We start from the raw sequence: 19,648 nt of genomic DNA on the forward strand, positions 1-19,648 counted from the left end.
TCATAGACAAGAGATCCAAAGTCCGAACTCTGGGGACTCTACTGCTCAGACACTGGGAGAAGAGAAGGGACCAGCAAGCAATCTTCTTCCCAAAGAAGACTAAGAAGGAGCAAGCAATGGAGTAGGAAAAAAAAACAAAAAACATGAAAAAGTTGTGGAAGTCCAAATAAAAGTTTTCCAGGAGGAACAAGTGTTCCACCATTGATTTCTGCTGATAGTTCGAGTGCGATGAGCCCTGAGAAAATGTCCAGTTTAGGAGTTTGACCTTGACAGGAGGCGTTCTAGGGGACAGAGCAGAAGCAAAAGCCCAATTGGAATAAATGGGTAGAGAAAGCTTGGAGACAGCTTTTCTTAACAAGTCTAAAGGAGTTTTGCTGCGGCTGAGCAGAAAAAAAGGAGCAAGTGGCTGGAAGGGGAAGTGGATTCAAGAGAGAGTTTTTAAGATGGGAGAAATAACATGATTTTATGGTGATGGGATGATCCAATCGGGGAAACTGCTGAAGCATTTAAGTGTTGGATTGATTCCTGTATGTTTCTGTGGGGAAAAGAGCCAAGACAGGGGAAACTAATTCCTATAAAACACCAAGCAGTTCATAGGTGAGCCTTTCCTATAAATTAGAAGTCAGACTTTTACTTGCACAAATGAAAAGTGCATTATAAATAAGCTATTTGTTGAGTGCCTACTGAGTGCCACTCGTGGTGTCAGGGACTTTGTATACATTATCCGGAAGCTTATTAACCATCCTGAACATCAGCTATCTCTGTCACTACACTGTTAATGACACTGTTGCTAGGAGCTAAAACGACTTGGCCAACCAAAGCCACAGCGATCATAAATTAGTCTGCACTTTATTGTGCTCTTTCTTGCTGTTGTGAGTTCCGCGAGGGCCGACGACCTGCCTCTTTGTAAGCCCAGAGATTCACCCAGAACTTGGAAGAGGTTCACTCACACTCATTCGTGCGGAGATCGACTGAGGCCGCCCTGGGTCCATTTGGTCCCTTTCCGTGGAGATACCCGCCGTTCACATCAGCATTGTTTTCATTGGTTGCAGCAACGAGAAAAACACGTTGGAAAATATAGAAACTTTCAAGAGAAGTAACTGAAAGGAAATCAGTACAAGTTAGTTTAAAATCCTCCGCTGAGGCCGTTCCCCAACCATTTTGCAAAACTGCTTTTCTGACGCATCAGGTACCTGCCCGCGGGCGAACTGTCGGGAGGAGGTGAGGTCACCTGGAGTTTCCCAGTAGAAACCTCACCGTCGGGCGAGGAAATCGTCGCTCGAGGACGTGTACCCACCCGTCCTCTTCCAGCTCATTAGGAAAGCCTGCCACAAGGTTTCTACCACGGCTGTAAACGCGGCTCCGAGAAGCTGGCGCCCCGTGATGGGGAGACCAGCCAAACCCCTGCTGCAGCAGTAAAAGCCCCAACTGCAAACTGCCTGGCACCTTCACCGACTTCACTGCTCCAAGTCCCTCGGTGCCCGCCGCGGTGGTTACGAAGGGGGCCGGGGCACAGGACCGAGCCGCGCGGAGCCCACCACCGCGGCCCGAGGGGGACCGCACCCGGCGGCTGGGTGCCCGCAGCGCGCCTTCCCTCCCTCGCTCTGGGGACCCGGCCGCGCCGACGCGCCAGGTGAGGAGGAGGCGGTGGCCGGCGGGGTAGAAGGGGCCGCGCAGGCTCCGCGCGTCCGGGCCGCATCCCCCGGGCGCTGCCTCCCCCGCCGCCGAGTTGGTCGCCGCCCGTTTGCGCGGCCGAGGGTTGTGGGCGGAGAGGAGGCAGTGGCCGCCGGGGCCAGGAGGGGCGCGCTGGCTGCGCACAGCGCGTGCTGAGTGGCCGGGCGGCTGCGGCTGGAGCTGCGGCGGGGCCGGGGGTCCGGGGCTGGAGGGAGGGTGGGAGGGAGGCGGGGCGAGGGCCAGGCGAGGGCCGCTGGAGCCGGCGGAGAGCGGCGGCGCGGAGAGAAGATGAGACGGTGAGTGGCTGCCGGGGACGCAGAGTTTCTTGCTTCTCTTGTGGGCTGCAGGGACAAAAGCTCGGGCTGGGGTTAGCAGAGCCCGGGCTGAGCAGCCTCTGGGGCCCCGAACCCCAAGAATGGGTGGACCTCGGTTGAGAGGATCCTGGGGAGGGAGTGGCGGGGTGGAAGAGCAGCTCACAGAACGGTTGTAGGAAACGGGCGGGATTTGGGGGAGCCTGAGGCAACTTTTGCCGAGAAGTCTGGAATACCCAAAGAGAGAGGGATCGGGATCTTGGGGCTAGAGCCGCTTTGTCGCCGTGGGCGGAGGAAAGAGTATGCTGCTGGATGGTATGGGCGCGGAATTCAGAAAAGACCCCCTCCCCCAAATATCTAGCTAGCTGCCCTCCTGGCTCACTTTGTTTCAAGAGTGGGGCTCACTAGTTTGAACCGCCCAGAGACTCAAATTCCCATTTGGCCTTGGGTGCCCCCCAAAATTTATGGTTGGGGCGGTCTCCGCACCCCTAGAGATAGCGGCTGGAAGTAGAGAATGTTTTGAACCCCTGTTTCACCCGCGCCTGGCACGGCCGAGGCGCAGCTTGAAATGTTTGCTGGTACATTGAATAACTTAGTTCTAGCAGTCATCACTTATTAAAGCGCCGAGGGCCGGGCTAACTCCCGCCACCGCCAGGAAATTAAAAGGCTGACAGGCTGTCACTTCCAGACTTGGGGCTTCCTGTTTGAAAGAGCTTCGGAAGTCGAACCTGCTACCCATCTACCTTTCTCATGTAAAAGCGGGAACTGCGCCCTGAGCCTTTTATGTCGGTAGACTTTCCCGGGGCTGGAAATCCTCTCGCCCGGCCCTGCCCTCATCCCTAGAAGTCTTCCTTCTGCTGCTCTAAAGAAGCTCTCAACAATTCTAGAATGCACAGCTAGTCACAGCCAGACGCAGCTGGGAGTGGAACTAGAAGAAGAGGCATAAAAATGTGGCGTACTTTTAGTGTAAATATATGTCAGCCACATTTCCCTTCATTGTATGAATGTATTAATTACAGATATTTATTATCAAGTATTGGACGCGTAACTTTAAGCTTCCTAGTTTGGCTTAATTTAGGCGTTTGAGATATGTCTCCGAGATTCTAACATCTGAATTCAGCTGGGAGAGGTCTAAATGAAGTTCACAGTTTCAGAGTGTTAGTTAAACTTTTGCCCTGAGAGCTCTTGAATTCTTGGTTCCTGGTAGGATAGCAACAGAGTAGTTGGATTTGGGATAAATAAACCTTTAGAGCTGCCCACTATTTTAACAGAATGGCTACATCCCCGGTACCATTGCCCTCAATTGTGTAAATATTTGTTTGAATAAAGAGCTAAGGTTCTTTGAAAAGTAACAGTTGTGTCTATTCATGATTCCCTTTTCATATCCTGGGCTTAAGTTATTTAAAAGGTTTTGTGTTTTATTTTATTGTTTTCATTTTACATATTTAATGTGGAAATTTAAACATTATATGTACTTGAGAAGCTCTGTAAAGTCCCAAAAACGTTTATAACTGGGGTTTCCTTGAAAAGTGAGGGGGAATAGAGCTTTTGCTCTTAGTTGACTAGTGTAGCCTTCACCTCCTGAGACCCAGAGGTTTGCAAATCCCAGCCTTTTTCACAAATGAAAAAATGAGATGTTGGGCTAGGAGTAGCCATCATTTCAATTTGCAGGCTTCAGTCTGTTTCATGCAACTGGCAGACGCTGTCCTTTTGGGCTGAGGACTGACTTTAGGGGGTGTCTCCTGGATCCCTATTTGAAGTGAGGGAGGAAAAGATAGCTGGGAAATTCTCCTAACAGCTTACTACCTCCTATCTTAAAGAACACCAGACGAAAGCTGGAACTCTTTAGCAACCTTTTCAGAAACATTTTATTTACTGGCTTTTGCACAAGAGAGGGAAGAAAAAGCTGAAGTGATTAAACCCACCACTGAATTTTGCTGTTTTCCTCAAAGCCCTCTTTTGAGGTCTGTACTGTAATGCCGGGGTTGATTCTGGAGTGCACCAGAGGACTTGCTGTGAAAAATGTGATTGCTTTTAAATGCTTTTAAAGAGCAGTTGAGGTTATGACTCTGTATGCTAATTTTCAACCCTTAGCAGAAAGGCGGTTGGCTCTATGAATAACTTGGAAAGACAGTGGTTTTGTACATCTTCCAAGTGGAATACATGTGCGTTATAAATCTGACTGTTAGATCTTGATGTACTTTACTTATTAACTGTGGAAATGTCATCTATTTGAAACAAAAACAACTTTTAAGTGATGTGCTTTATTATAAAGCCCTGGTATACACAGCAGCTGTGGTTCTGAATGGAGGTGGGTGGAGTGGGGGTAACTTGCTCCCCAGGGGTTATTGGCCAGTGTCTGGAAACATTTTTGGTTGTCCCAACTCGGGGGTAGAGCCTCAGATGATGCTGTGTAATATCCTATAATGCACAGGACACACAAACAATGAATATCTAGCCCCAAACTCTTCACTAGGGTATTTCCTTGAGGACATATGTTAACAAGATTAGGGATCTTAATCTAATTTGGATCTTCTAGAAACTGACGGTATTTTTGCTCAACACAGAGAGACCTTTTTGTCTGCAGCAGATTCTTTTGTCCTTGGCATTAAGAGTCTTAATATACCATAGATGTGAAGGAACTTGTGTTCACTGACTTTGAGTTGGCTTAAAATTACAGAATTTTGGAGTGCTACAGTGCAAGGGAGCCTCAGAGATCACTGAGCTCAACTTTTTTGTTTTATAGACACAAAAACTGAGATGCCCAGAGATAGTGACTGGTAAAGTCTCAAGTGTGTTAGTGACAGATGTTAGTTTTAGATAAAACCCAGGATTAGAGAATTTAGAAACTGATATTCAGGCATATGTAAGTTTTTAAAAAATGGACCTGACCCTTTGTGAGAATTTAGAGGTCACATTCTCTGTGAGGAAATAAATAAACTCTTTGATGGGGGAAGGGTAGCATTAGCCATGGTGACTGTGGAGCATATGCCTGGGTGTGTCAGCCCCAAGAAGAACATAATTCTATTGTGCGACCTGTGACACTGCACGTCTGATGCCTGCACCATCCTTCCCATGGCAAAGTGGGCAACAGATGGTTCCACATTCACAGCAGATGCTATGGTACAAAACAGAACATTTGAGATTTTTTGTTCCTCCCTGCCTTATGGGTTAAGAGTAGAGGGCATGAATGGATAGGGTTGTCTTGGAGAGAAGAGAGGATGAGAGAGGCCTCCTGGATACAGAGTTAAAAAAGACACCTGGCATATAAGGAAATGAGCATGCTTTGGGGCAGTTGTGAGGGATATTCATAAGCTGATGAGTGGATATGTAAGATAAGTGTGATATTTGCGTAGAACTTGGGTTAGGGATCTGAAGACATTTCAAGCTCGGCACTTCTTTGGGGGAATAGGGCAAAATAATAATGGGGGTAAAAGGAATCTCAGAAATCCTCTTATCTGAATCTGCTCACTTGGCTAGTGAGAACCTCCTAACTCCTGTTTCATTGTACTTTCTTGTACAACCCCCAGTCTGTATCTTTCCATCTGTTTACTTAGTGGGGAAGAAAATGATAGTAATGTAAAGTTTTTGTTCATTTTCTGGGAGAGTGTAAAAAGCATGTATTTGTGAATAGCTCTGCTTATAGAAAGGAGTTATCTCAAAGAGGAGTGTTTTTTTTTTTTTTTTTTTTTTTTTTTTTGCGGTACGTGGGCCTCTCACTGTTGTGGCCTCTCCCGTTGCGGAGCACAGGCTCCGGATGCGCAGGCTCAGCGGCCATGGCTCACGGGCCCAGCCGCTCCGCGGCATGTGGGATCTTCCCGGACCGGGACACGAACCCGCGTCCCCTGCATCGGCAGGCGAACTCTCAACCACTGCGCCACCAGGGAAGCCCTCAAAGAGTTTTTGACGATCAGAAAAGTTGTGCACATATGGCTGCTCTCACATTTTACATTACTACGATTACCCATTAGTCCTGTGATTATGGATTTTAGTTGTGTGCTAAGTGGTCCTGCCATGGTAGTTATAATCCTCAAATCTGGGAGGTTCTGGAAATATAGGAGAAGTTTTTAGTGTGCCTTTCTTGGAAGAGCTCCGAACCTCGCTGTGGTAGGTTCTTATCATTTTGACAACTAGCCAATGGGTGTACCTCAAAGCCGAGTACATAGTAGTATATTTAGAAATGATTCAGAAGTGATGACTTTTTAAAGAGGGCTGCTCTCTGCAGGTGCTGCAGTAAAGGGGTATAGCACCCTTTTCATTATCACCTTTCGGGTAGTCATTCTTTTTTTTTTTTTTTGTCGTGTAGTCATTCTTGTTACTTATTTTTCAGGTGATGGAAGAGAAGATGAGTTTGTTTTTTTTATAATTGTTGGCGGGAAATATTTGTTGGCGTTTGATTAATGTGACTCTTATCTTTTGAAAGTGAATAAAACCAAAAAGGGTAGCTCAGGTTTTCAAATCCCTTCAAAATGAGTATTTGGTAAGGCAGAACTTGTTTCTGCCACCCAGAAATTCGAACCTTCTAAGGGTTAATTTGCAGAGTTGTTTTCATGATATTTAGGAATGTTTTCAGATGTTGAAAAGAAGGTTTGTGCTTTAAAGGCAAGATTGTTATCTATAGCAGCTAATGATCAACAGGGGAAACCCAAATATAAAAATCATTTTTATTGAAATTCAGTGGGAAAGCTAGGGGCTGGAGAAGCTTGTCATACAAAGAAACAGGTAAATAAGGTGTAGAGTAACAGGCTGAGTTACCTGGAGACTTTTTTGAGAGGTTTTTTACAAGAGATATTTGTTTTGCTTAGTGTGAGTGGGTTGAGTTTATTAGATGAACTCCATTTCCTTACTTTGCAAATTAAGGGGAAGAAAAAGTTTGTTCATGCCTATATTTAATATTGTTACCTCAAGCAGGGTCAGCTTTTTCCAAGGTTTGCTGCTAAATCTAGAGTTCATTGGAAATCAGTGTTGATCATCTTAGAATATTTTGTTTGCATGCAGCATGTGACCTCTCCAGATGGCGATGTGCTTGTGGAATCAGCATAAGGAATGGCAAAAACGCTAAAAGTTACAATCTTTCTCCTTAATTTGTTTCTTGAGCACCGTATTGCTAAAACAAGGGCAGGTAAAAGCAAAGGAAAGCCAGCTTCTGCGTTTGTTTGTCCAGTTCAGATGCAGCCTGAGTAGTGCTTCATAGTCAAGAGATATTCAGAGGGGACTGGGAAGTGAGGTCTGGCTGCCACACTGCTTACATCATTGCAGAAGTAGGTTTTTGAAAACATATTTAGTAAGGAAATTGCAAGCCATGGGAATGTAGACAAAATATTTCTTATACATCATGCCGAATCAAATAGCCGTATTATATTACACTAACATAACTCTGACCAGGCCTTCTTCCCACTACGTTATGCTGAAATAATTTACCATGCCCTTGGAATGTCATGGGCAACAGCACCGGTGCAATCTTTTCCCAGTTAGGTAGCTAGCTGCCACCTTATCACTAAAACATGTTTCTGTTCTGTAGTCATTTCCATTTCCTGCGTTGTATAACTGGCACTCCTGTGTTATTTAACCTGTGTCTATGGGAGCCTAGAAAGTTGGAGCAGAAAGAACATCTAGTTCACCCTCACCATTTTAAATATGGAGAAACCTCTGCTAAAACAAGGTGAAGACGGGCCAAGGGATTTGCTCTGGCTCTTTCTTCTGTTGGTTATTTTGGCAGAACCAGGACGAGGGTCGGGTATCCTGACTCATGTTCCTGGCAGTCTGTCCCGTATTTTTTGCGCTAGATTGGCCATGACAATAAAAATAACATCCTAATGTAACCATTTCCTTTATTAGGGCTTTTGGTCAGATATAAAAAACAGCATTGATTAAATTTAGTGTAGTCAGTTGTTTACTGACCTCTGCTGGTTCAAGTCCTTTTTCCTTTTCCTTCCAAGCAAAATAAATGGTTAAAAAAGGTAGGTCGCAACAAAGGGAAATATTGTCTATAACACCCACTTTGCATAACCTACAGTTAAGTAATGAAGAGATGGTATCATTATTGTTTTGTTTTGTTTACTTTATAGTATTTTTTTAAAACCCATCCACTCAGTTTTTGAGTTAAAGGGAAAAACACTATGACCATGGGTGATGTGGTCACCTTGTGTTTGTTCCATCCATCCTGAGCCTACTTATCCCCTGACTATTCCCAGTTCACAAGTATTGGGTAAGGGAATGGAGGATAGTACGTTTGGATTTGGTGAATGTTACTTTGAAAAAACAGAAGCTGACTCTGAAGAGAATGTATTTTGATCGGTAGTGTGGAATGGGGACAGGATGCTGTAAAGATAAGAGTTTGCTCCCACCAACTCTCAGCTTCCAATTCCAGCCCATAGGGGTGGTTTCAGGGTCAAGAGAGAGCATCTTCATCCCCATGTGATCCCAGAGTCAATATTTTTCTTGCATAAATTGGTTTTAGAGGATGCTTTTTCCTGGAGTACCCCTCTGCTTCAGGAAGTAAATCTGAAGCACAGATGCAAACAGACATTCAAGACCTCCAACCTAGTTATTCCATGACTCTCTGCTTCTTGGCTTTGTCTCACTGTGGTGATCACATAATACAAGAGGATTGTTCAGAGGCTACAGTCAGAATCACCTAAACCCGGGGATGAATTATGCCAATGATCAGGAATAAGAAACATCTGGAAATATTTGCTTTACTTGGGAAAATTTTAGAAACCTTTATCTTCAACTAAAGCTATCTTAGGATTCTATAAAGAACCCTGAAAATATGGGTCTGTAATTTCCTACCTAAAGAACTCTCCCACTTTCAGAGAAGCCATCACATAATTTAAGAATCTATAAAGTATGTTGGTCTCTACCTTAGCATAAATATGGAAGGGTATGTGTGTGTGTTTTAATGGTTTTTTGAGGCTGAAATTCTTCAAGATATGGCAGGTTTGTCAGTTTTTGTGTTTACATTTTAACTTTCTGAAGAGGTGGGTTTTATTTGAATATGCATAGTAGTGAAATTTAGCTACTGTGACCTACCATTATCTTGCAAGTATCTGAAATATAATGGCCTGATACTTGTGATCTAGACAATGCATTTCCTTTCAGATTTCTCCAAGGTACTTAAAAAAAAAAATCCGCTTTTAGGAGCTTAATTCAATATGACAGAAGGTTAGTATTTCGTACTTTTTAAAAAATCAGCAAGGAGCCACTGTATGAACACATCTTTCTTTGTAAACTGAGCCACTATCGTTTTTAAGTCAGTATATATTCATATATTTTTATTCATATTGGTTTTCGGAATGCACACATCTTTTACTTTTTAAATATTTTTATTATGGAAAATTTTAAACATACGTAAAAATTAAAAGAATAATGCAGTGAAATCTCATGTACCCATCATTCAGTTTCAACAGTTATCTACATATGCTAATACTGTTTCATCTGTAGACCTTACTTCCCCCCATAGATTGTTATAAAGCAGATTCCAAATACTGTAGTATTTTATTCATAAAAAATTTAAAATATAAATCTAAGAGCTTAGGATTTTTAAAAAATACAGCAAATCATTATCACACCTAAAAACAAAAATGGCAGCAATTAAAATATCTTTTTTCCAGTCAGTGTTCAGATTCTCTGATTGTCACATAAAATTTTTGTTTAATAGTTGGATTGTTCAAAACAGAATCCAAACAAGGTCTACAAGGTCTACATATTGCATTTAATTGTTAATTGGTGTATCTCCTGGTTCTTTTTAAATCTAGAACTGTTCCCTCTCTTATTTTTTTCCTTGTCATTTGCTGGTTGAAGACATTGGTTATTTTTCTGTAGACTTCCACATGTTTTAGATTTAAGTGATACTGTCTCCATAGTGTTGTTTAATGTATTCCTCTGTTCTTTGCATTTTCTGTAATCGGAGACACCATTTTTTTTTTTTTTTTAATAAATGTATTTATTTATTTATTTTTGGCTGTGTTGGGTCTTTGTTGCTGCACACGGGCTCTCTCTAGTTGTAGCGAGTGGGGGCTACTCTTGGTTGCGGTGCGTGGGCTTCTCACTGTGGTGGCTTCTCTTGTCACGGAGCATGGGCTCTAGGCGCGCAGGCTTCAGTAGTTGTGGCATGCAGGCTCAGTAGTTGTGGCTCGCGGGCTCTAGAGCACAGGCTCAGTAGTTGTGGCACAGGGGCTTAGTTGCTCTGCGGCATGTGGGATCTTCCTGGACCAGTGCTTGAACCCGTGTCCCTTGCACTGGCAGGTGGATTCTTAACCACTGCACTACCAGGAAAGTCCGGAGACAGCATGCTTTTAATTTGAGAACTTCCCTACTGCATCATTCTGTTGAACTTAATTTATAACATATATATGTGTATATATATATATATATATATATATATATATATATATATATATATACTTATTACATTCATATTGTGTCTCCTTCAAATATTGCTAAAGCTGTTTTTTAAATTTTATTTATTTATTTATACAGCAGGTTCTTATTAATCTATTTTATACATATCAGTGTATACATGTCAATCCCAATCTCCCAATTCATCCCACCACATCCCCACCCCCTGCTTTCCCCCCTTGGTGTCCATACGTTTGTTCTCTACATCTGTGTCTCTATTTCTGCCCTGCAAACCGGTTCATCTGTACCATTTTTCTAGATTTCACATATATGCGTTAATATACGATATTTGTTTTTCTCTTTCTGACTTACTTCACTCTGTATGACAGTCACTAGGTCCATCCACATCTCTACAAATGACCCAATTTCATTCTTTTTATGGTTGAGTAATATTCCATTGTATATATGTACCACATCTTCATCGATTTGTCTGTCGATGGGCATTTAGGTTGCTTCCATGACCTGGCTGTTGCTGCTATGAACATTGGGGTGCGTGTGTCTTTTTTTCTTTTATTTTTTTAACATCTTTATTGGAGTATAATTGCTTTATAATGTTGTGTTAGTTTTTGCTGTACAACAAAGTGAATCAGCTATATGTATACATATATCCCCATATCCTCTCCCTCTTGCGTCTCCCTCCCAGCCTCCCTATGCCACCCCTCTAGGTAGTCACAAAACACCGAGCTGATCTCCCTGTGCTATGCAGCTGCTTCCCACTAGCTATCTGTTTTACATTTGGTAGTGTATATATGTCCATGCCACTCTCTCACTTCGTCCCAGCTTACCCTTCCCCCTCCCCATGTCCTCAAGTCCATTCTCTATGTCTGCGTCTTTATTCCTGTCCTGCTCCTAGGTTCATCACAACCATTTTTTTAAAATTCCATGTATATGTGTTAGCATACAGTATTTGTTTTTCTCTTTCTGACTTACTTCTATCTGTATGACAGACTCTAGGTCCATCCACCTCGCTACAAATAACTCAGTTTCGTTCCTTTTTATGGCTGAGTAATATTCCATTGTATATATGTACCATATCTTCTTTATCCATTTGTCTGTCAATGGACATTTAGGTTGCTTCCATGACCCGGCTATTGTACATAGTGCTGCAATGAACATGGGGATGCAAGTGTCTTTTTGAATTATGGTTTTCTCTGGGTATATGCCCAGTAGTGGAATTGCTGAGTCATATGGTAATTCTATTTTTAGTTTTTTAAGGAACCTCCATACTGTTCTCCATAGTGACAGTATCAATTTACATTCCCACTAACAGTACAAGAGGGTTCCCTTTTCTCCACACCCTCTCCAGCATTTGTTGTTTGTAGATTTTCTGATGGTGCCCATTCTAACCAGTGTGAGGTGATACCTCATTGTAGTTTTGATTTGCCTTTCTCTAATAATTAGTGATGTTGAGCAGCTTCTCATGTGCTTCTTGGTCATCTGTATGTCTTCTTTGGAGAAATGTCTGTTTAGGTCTTCTGTCCATTTTTTGATTAGGTTGTTTTTTTTTAATATTGAGCTGCATGAGCTGTTTATATATTTTGGGGATTAATCCTTTGTCCATTGATTCATTTGCAAATATTTTCTCCCATTCTGAGGGTTGTCTTTTCATCTTGTTTATAGTTTCCTTTGCTATGCAAAAGTTTTTAAGTTTCATTAGGTTCCATTTGTTTTTATTTCCATTATTCTAGGAGGTGGGTCACAAAAGATCTTGCTGTGATTTATGTCAAAGAGTATTCTTCCTATGTTTTCCTCTAAGAGTTTTATAGTGTCCGGTCTTACATTTAGGTCTTTAATCCATTTTGAGCTTATTTTTGTGTATGGTGTTAGGGAGTGTTCTAATTTCATTCTTTTACATGTAGCTGTCCAGTTTTCCCAGCACCACTTGTTGAAGAGACAGTCTTTTCTCCATTGTATATCCTTCCTCCTTTGTCATAGATTAGTTGATCATAGGTGTCTGGGTTTATATCTGGACTTTCTATCCTGTTCCATTGATCTATATTTCTGTTTTTGTGCCAGTACCTTACTGTCTTGATTACTGTAGCTTAGTAGTATAGTCTCAAGTCAGGGTGTCTGATTCCTCCAGCTCCATTTTTTTTCCCTCAAGATTGCTTTGGCTATTCAGGGTCATTTTATCTCCATACAAATTATGCATTTTTTTGATCTAGTTCTGTAAAAAATGACATTGGTAATTTGATAGGGATTGCATTGAATCTGTAGATTGCTTTGGGTAGTATAGTCATTTTCACAGTATTGATTCTTCCCATCCAAGTACATGGTATATCTCTCCATCTGTTTGTGTCATCTTTGATTTCTTTCATCAGTGTCTTATAGTTTTCTGAGTACAGGTAGTTTACCTCCTTAAGTAGGTTTATTTCTAGGTTTTTTATTCTTTTTCCTGCAATGGTAAATGGGAGTGTTTCCCTAATTTCTCTTTCTGATCTTTTGTTGTTAGTGTATAGGAATGCAAGAGATTTCTGTGCATTAATTTTGTATCCTGCAACTTTATGCAATTCATTGATTAGGTCTAGTAGTTTTCTGGCAACATCTTTAGCGTGATCTATGTATAGTATCATGTCACCTGCAAACAGTGGCAGTTTTACTTATTCTTTTCCAGTTTGGATTCCTGTTATTTCTTTTTCTTCTCTGATTGCTGTGGCTAGGACTTCCAAAACTATGTTGAATAATAGTGGCAAGAGTAGACATCCTTGTCTTGTTCCTGATCTTAGAGGAAATGCTTTCAGTTTTTCACCATTGAGAATGATGTTTGCTGTGGGTTTGTCATATATGGCCTTTATTATGTTGAGGTATGTTCCCTCTATGCCCACTTTCTGGAGAGTTTTTATCATGAAAGGGTGTTGAATTTTGTCAAAAGGTTTTTCTGCGTCTATTGAGATGATCATATGGTTTTTATTCTTCAATTTGTTAATATGGTGTATCACATTGATTAATTTGCATATATTGAAGAATCATTGCATCCCTGGGATAAACCCCACTTGATCATGTTGTATGATCCTTTTAATGTGTTGTTGGATTCTGTGTGCTAGTATTTTGATGAGGATATTTTCATCTATATTCATCAGTGATATTGGTCTGTAATTTTCTTTTTTTGTAGTATCTTTGTCTGGTTTTGGTATCAGGGAGATAGTGATGGTGATGGTGGCCTCATAGAATGAGTTTGGAAGTGTTCCTTCCTCTGCAGGTTTTTGGAAGAGTTTGAGAATGACGGGTGTTAGCTCCGCTCTAAATATTTGATAGAATTCACCTGTGAAGCCATCTGGTCCTGGACTTCTGTTTGTTGGAAGATTTTTAATCACAGTTTCAATTTCATTCCTTGTGATTGGTCTGTTCATATTTTCTGTTTCTTCCTGGTTCAGTCTTGGAAGGTTACACCTTTCTAAGAATTTGTCCATTTCTTCATGGTTGTCCATTTTATTGGCATAGAGTTGCTTGTAGTAGTCTCTTAGGATGCTTTGTATTTCTTCAGTGTCCATTGTATCTTCTCCTTTTTCATTTATAATTTTATTAACTTGAGTCCTCTCCTTCTTTTTCTTGATGAGTCTGGCTAAAGGTTTATCAATTTTGTTTATCTTCTCAAAGAACCAGCTTTTAGTTTTATTGATCTTTGCTATTGTTTTCTTTGTTTCTATTTCATTTATTTCTGCTCTGATCTTTATGATTTCTTTCCTTCGACTAGCTTTGGATTTTGTTTGTTCTTTTTCTAGTTGCATTAGGTGTAAGGTTAGATGGTTTATTTGAGATTCTTCTTGTTTCTTGAGGTAGGATTGTATTGTTATATTCTTCCCTCTTAGAACTGCTTTTGCTGCATCCCGTAGGTTTTGGATCATCGTGTTTTTGTTGTCATTTGTGTCTAGGTATATTTTGATTTGTTCTTTGATTTCTTCAGTGATCTCTTGGTCCTTTAGTAATGTATTGTTTAGCCTCCATGTGTTTGTGTCTTTTACATTTTTTTCCCTGTAATGGATTTCTAATCTCATAGGGTTGTGGTTGGAAAAGATGCTTGAGATGATTTCAGTTTTCTTAAATTTACTGAGGCTTGATTTGTGACCCAAGATGTGATCTATCCTGGAGAATGTTCTGTGTGCACTTGAGAAGAAAGTGTAATCTGCTGTCTTCGGATGGAATGTTGTATAAATATCAATTAAATCTATCTGGTCTATTGTGTCATTTAAAGCTTGTGTTTCCTTATTCATTTTATGTCTGGGTGATCTGTCCATTGGTGTTAGTGAGGTGTTAAGGTCTCCCACTGTTATTGGGTTACTGTTGATTTCCTCCTCTATAGTTGTTAGCGTTTGCCTTATGTATTGAGGTGATCCATGTTGGGTGCATAAATATTTATAATTGTTATATCTTCTTCTTGGATTGATCCGTTGATCATTATGCAGTGTCCTTCCTGTCTCTTGTAACATTCTTTATTTTAAAGTCTGTTTTATCTGATATGAATATTGCTACTCCAGCTTTTTTTAATTTCCATTTGCACGGAATGTCTTTTTCCATCCCCTCACTTTTAGTCTGTATGTGTCCCTAGGTCTGAAGTGGGTTTCTTTTAGACAGCATACAGATTAGTCTTGTTTATGTATCCTTTCAGAGAGCCTGTGTCTTTTGGTTGAAGCATGTAATCCATTTACATTTAAGGTAATTATCAATATGTATGTTCCTATTACCATTTTCTTAAGTTTTGGGGGTTTGTTTTTGTAGGTCCTTTTCTTCTCTTGTGTTTCCCACTTAGAGAATTTCCTTTAGCATTTGTTGTAGAGCTGGTTTGGTGGTGCTGAATTCTCTTAGCTTTTGCTTGTCTGTAAAACTTTTGATTTCTCCGTCAAGTCTGAATGAGATCCTTGCTGGGTAGAGTAATCTTGTTTGTAGGTTCTTCCCCTTCATCACTTTAAATATTATCATGCCACTTCCTTCTGGCTTGTAGAGGTTCTTTTGAGAAATCAGTTGTTAACCTTGTGGGAGTTCCCTTGTATGTTATTTGTCGTTTTTCCCTTGTTGCTTTTAGTAATTTTTCTTCGTCTTTGATTTTTGCCAATTTATTACTGTGTGTCTTGGTGTGTTTCTCCTTGGGTTTATCCTGCCTGGGACTCCCTGCACTTTTTGGGCTTTGGTGGCAATTTACTTTCCCATGTTAGGGAAGTTTTCAATCATAATCTCTTCAAATATTTTCTCGGGTCCTTTCTCTCTCTCTTCTCCTTCTGGGACCCCTATAATGTGAATGTTGTTGCATTTAATGTTGTCCCAGAGGTCTCTTAGGCTGTCTTCATTTCTTTTCATTCTTTTTTCTTATTCTGTTCCACAGCTGTGAATTCCACCATTGTGTCTTCCAAGTCAGTTATCCATTCTTCTGCCCTAGTTATTCTGTTATTGATTCCTTCTAGTCTATTTTTCATTTCAGTTATTGCATTGTTAGTCTCTGTTTGTTCTTCTAGGTATTTGTTCTTTTATTCTTTTAGGTCTTTGTTAAACATTTCTTGTGTCTTCTTGATCTTTGCCTCCATTCTTTTTCCGAGGTCCTGAATCATCTTCGCTATCATTATTCTGAATTCTTTTTCTGGAAGGTTGCCTATCTCCACCTCATTTATTCTTTTGTGGGGGGGATTATCTTGTTCATTCATCTGGTATGTAGTCCTCTGTCTTTTTATTTTGTCTTTCTTTCTGTGAGTGTGGTTTTCGTTCCACAGGCTGCAGAATTGAAAAGCTGTTTTAATAATGATATAAACACAAATGTGAGTCCAATTGGTAAAAGTCACATCTTGAATATTTAGATAAAAGTCAGGAGTTTTGCAAGTGGGAAGGGAATTTGAATGGCCCAAATGTTTTTTGAGGGTTTTCCTGCTTTCTGTCCTTCTTCCCCTGCCTTCCTCACAGGCTGAAAAGAGTTATCACAGGAAGCGTGCAGCCAAATTCCTTGGGCGGTCTAAAGAATATTTTAAAGTTCAGGCAGACAAGTCTTACTCAAGGGACTGGCACAAAATGGTTTAAACATCCCTATTGATGTTTTACCCTCTTTACAAGAGTCCTCTAAGATTCTTAAGAATTCCTCATATAAAACAATCTAGACTTATTTAAAGGAACCTCTTTCACAGGAGATAAAGATCCTCATTTGAATATGTTTTTTGCTATTGACTGTGATTACCTTTAGGAACCATTGGATGCCATCTGGACTTCTTTTGACAGAGCTTAGACTTCAGTGGGCTGGAGATGACAGAAAGGAATGGAACCATGGGGTAGACTGATTTCTTGTGATAGGAAGAAGCCGAAACTTTTTTTTTTTTTTTTTAATTTTTGTCATCACTTCTTCCATCTCTCATTTCCTCCCCCTATTCCCCATCACGCCCCAGTCCCTTCTGTGCTCCCTTCCTCCCTGTGGCATCATCTGATACTTTTGTTCTTTCCTTAATGGTCTCCCTTACCTCTTCTTTTAGTTGTTTTCAGAACATAATAAAGTAAAAATTCAAAAGGGAAAACAAGAAAACCAAGAAAGGAACTGTGTACTCAGTGTCCTGAGATCATATCAGCATTCCAGTGGTCCTCCCTTTCTCCCCAGCCTGCCATGCATCACCCCAACACCTGGCAAATTCTGAGGATGCCTCAACTTGCCTGGGTTCTGAAGAGCCTCCGCTGGCAGTCACACAGTCTTTGTGCCTTTTAGACTGCTATGGGCATGTGGGCAGTGTATGTCTGTCTCTGTGTGTCTGTGAACGTGTGTCTGTCTGCATACAGTAAGATTTACTGTTGTAACAGGCTCAGTCTGAAAGAACAAAACATCCTCCTTATTCTTGGGTCCTTTTGAAGGATAAAAATGCCCTCCTTGGAGATTATCAATGTATCTGCATGTATCTAGTAGATAATAATTATTTTGTTCAAAAAGGCTGATCTTTAAATGACAGAGAACATGGCGCAAGGAATGAGGAATGAGAATCCATTTGCTGCTCTGTTTATTTGCAAAAAACCAATAAGGGCTCAGTGTCCACTAACAGAAGTTTGGTTTTATGGTTTTTGTTTTTTTCTTCCCTGCGCTGAGACGTAAAATCTTGAGTGTGGAGGAAGAGTTTAAAGGAACAGAGTTTAGGAGGCCAGGTTGCATGAATGGGAGATGAAGTTCTGTGGGGATGGATGTTGAGACAGTGGCAAGGTCCAGATTTAGGGATGCTTACAAAACCTGTGCATGGGGGCTTCTCTGGTGGTGCAGTGGTTAAGAATCCACCTGCCAATGCAGGGGACATGGGTTTGAGCCCTGGTCTGGGAAGATCCCATGTGCCGCGGAGCAACTAAACCTGTGCGCCACAACTACTGAGCCTGCACTCTAGAGTCCATGTGCCACAACTACTGAAGCCCAAGCACCTAGAGCCCGTGCTCCGCAACAAGAGAAGCCACCGCAATGAGAAGCCCACGCGCCACAACGAAGAGTAGCCCCCGCTCTCCGCAACTAGAGAAAGCTGCACACAGCAACAAAGAGCCAAAGCAGCCAAAATAAATAAGTAAAATAAATAAATTAAAAAAAAAAAAAAAGCTGTGCGTAGGAGGGGATATTTGAAGAAGAGAGGATCTGGGAAGGTGTTTGCCAGTGGGTGTGGGGCTGTGTGGAGAGGTGTGGCTTGTGTGTAGAGAAGCAGGAGGCTGAGGATTTAGTGATGAAAGGAAATACTTGTGAAAAAGGAGGGTATATTTGCAAAGGCGGAGTCCAGAGGACTGAGGGTTTGTTTAACTGAGGATGGTGTTTGGATAACGGAGTGTGGGGAAAACAGGCTGCTTTTGGATGTCTGAAATGAGAATATTGCTAGAGAAGGAAGTGGTTGTTCCTGAAGCTTCTAAGTAGTCCCCCTCCCCCTTCATCATGTTTCCATGTTGGGATTAGTGGGAAAAGAGGGAGGTTTTTGTGTCCATTGTTCTCCATTCTTAAGCTTGGAGTTTGGGGCTGAAATAGATTTCTTAGTTTTTCCTATTCAGTCCTCTAAAAGCTTCTTCCCTCAGGCACCACTGGTCACCACAGAACTCCCCCCCCACCACCTCCCCAATGGCACTGCTTCTGACAGACTGCTCTAAGCTGGTGTCTGAATTCAATTACGTGTCATCAGTACGTGCTTTAAAACATGGCCATACCGTAAACGTCAGTGCTGAAAGAGGCCAGCCTGTGGACCACCAGTGTGCTGGGAGAGTTTGAAACACCAGGCATCAACCACTGTCTGTGGCAAAATGTGCTCCCAGAGCCAGCACCTCAGCTCTAAGGCCCCTCATAAGAAAAACAGAGACTCAAACTGTTTCATAAAGTGGAAATTTTAACCTAAACCTTCCTGATTTTTTGGGTAAGATTCTTTTTCTGACTTTGCTTCTGTAATCTACATCCATCCCCTTTCCCCAGCCATGTGAAAAGATTTCCACTTTCCTATCACTTGCTCTTGCACTCCCCCTTTGATTAATTCCTGCTATATTGGGTGATCCTGAGAAGTGTTTGTGCACGGCGATGTAAAATGACAAGTAAAGTGTTGTATAATTTAAGAATCCTCCAAACTCTTGGTATAAATTACCTGGAAAACTGCATTTATATATATAGGCCAGACTTTAAGACTCCTACTTCTAATGCAACACACACAACACAGCACAGTAAATACTTCATTTTAATTTGTTCGTTTTTTAAAACTTTGCTCCCTGGGTGTGTATTCATTATCTTGAAACCAAGATCCCTACAACTGCCCATCACAGTGCTCTGAAGTCACCATCAGTGACTTACAGTTTGGATGGGATTAGCTTCACTGTGGTGTTATTTGGTACAAATGGAGCAGGAGAATTATATTTTAAAACATATACCAGCATTGTGGCAAAGAGGAAAGAATCTACCAAGAAACTTTCAAACATGATCCCTGAGATTAGTTTTTCCTATAATTTTCTTCTTAAGGGAGAATGTACCGTGACTTTCCGTGGTACCTTCCAGAGATCTCTAAATGACTCCTGGCATTTTCTAATCGACAATGAGATGATATACGTTTCAGGTGATAAAATAACAAGAGAGCTCTGGAGGGATTAAATTTATGGATCGGAAAGTAAGCCCAAATGTTTCAACACACATTAACTTCTTTCCTGTTTAGACGACCCGGTGTTGTCTCTTCTTTCAGATGGGCACCAGATGCCTTCTTCCCTTCTCCACACCGGTTCTGTTTCTGTGCGTATGCGTGCAGTATATGGAGCCGTTAGTGCCCTTGGGGCTGTTTTACCTCCACAATAACATAATGCAGTGATTTTATAAT

The 19,648-nt window shown here is 41.4% G+C and overlaps 1 protein-coding gene and 1 pseudogene across 10 annotated transcripts in view; one reads left to right on the forward strand and one right to left on the reverse strand.

Annotated features, from left to right (window-relative positions):
* On the reverse strand, window positions 1–2,822 carry LOC113627040 (transcription factor GATA-6-like; annotated as a pseudogene).
* PHLDB2 (pleckstrin homology like domain family B member 2) overlaps window positions 1,532–19,648 on the forward strand; it is a 129,032-nt gene continuing 110,915 nt past the window's right edge. For 8 of the 10 annotated variants that reach the window (XM_027104395.1, XM_027104438.1, XM_027104377.1 and 5 more), the window contains exon 1: window positions 1,532–1,633. The gene's annotated coding sequence lies outside the window, so the exon portion shown is untranslated. Of the gene's footprint in view, window positions 1,634–1,900; window positions 1,971–19,648 lie in introns of those variants that run through there. The other 2 variants (XM_027104403.1, XM_027104388.1) reach the window with 1 other exon arrangement.

Source organism: Aethalodelphis obliquidens, unplaced genomic scaffold (genome assembly GCF_003676395.1).
Source record: "Aethalodelphis obliquidens isolate GAN/ISIS:26980383/991018 unplaced genomic scaffold, ASM367639v1 scaffold1, whole genome shotgun sequence".
Classification (NCBI taxonomy): domain Eukaryota; kingdom Metazoa; phylum Chordata; class Mammalia; order Artiodactyla; family Delphinidae; genus Aethalodelphis; species Aethalodelphis obliquidens.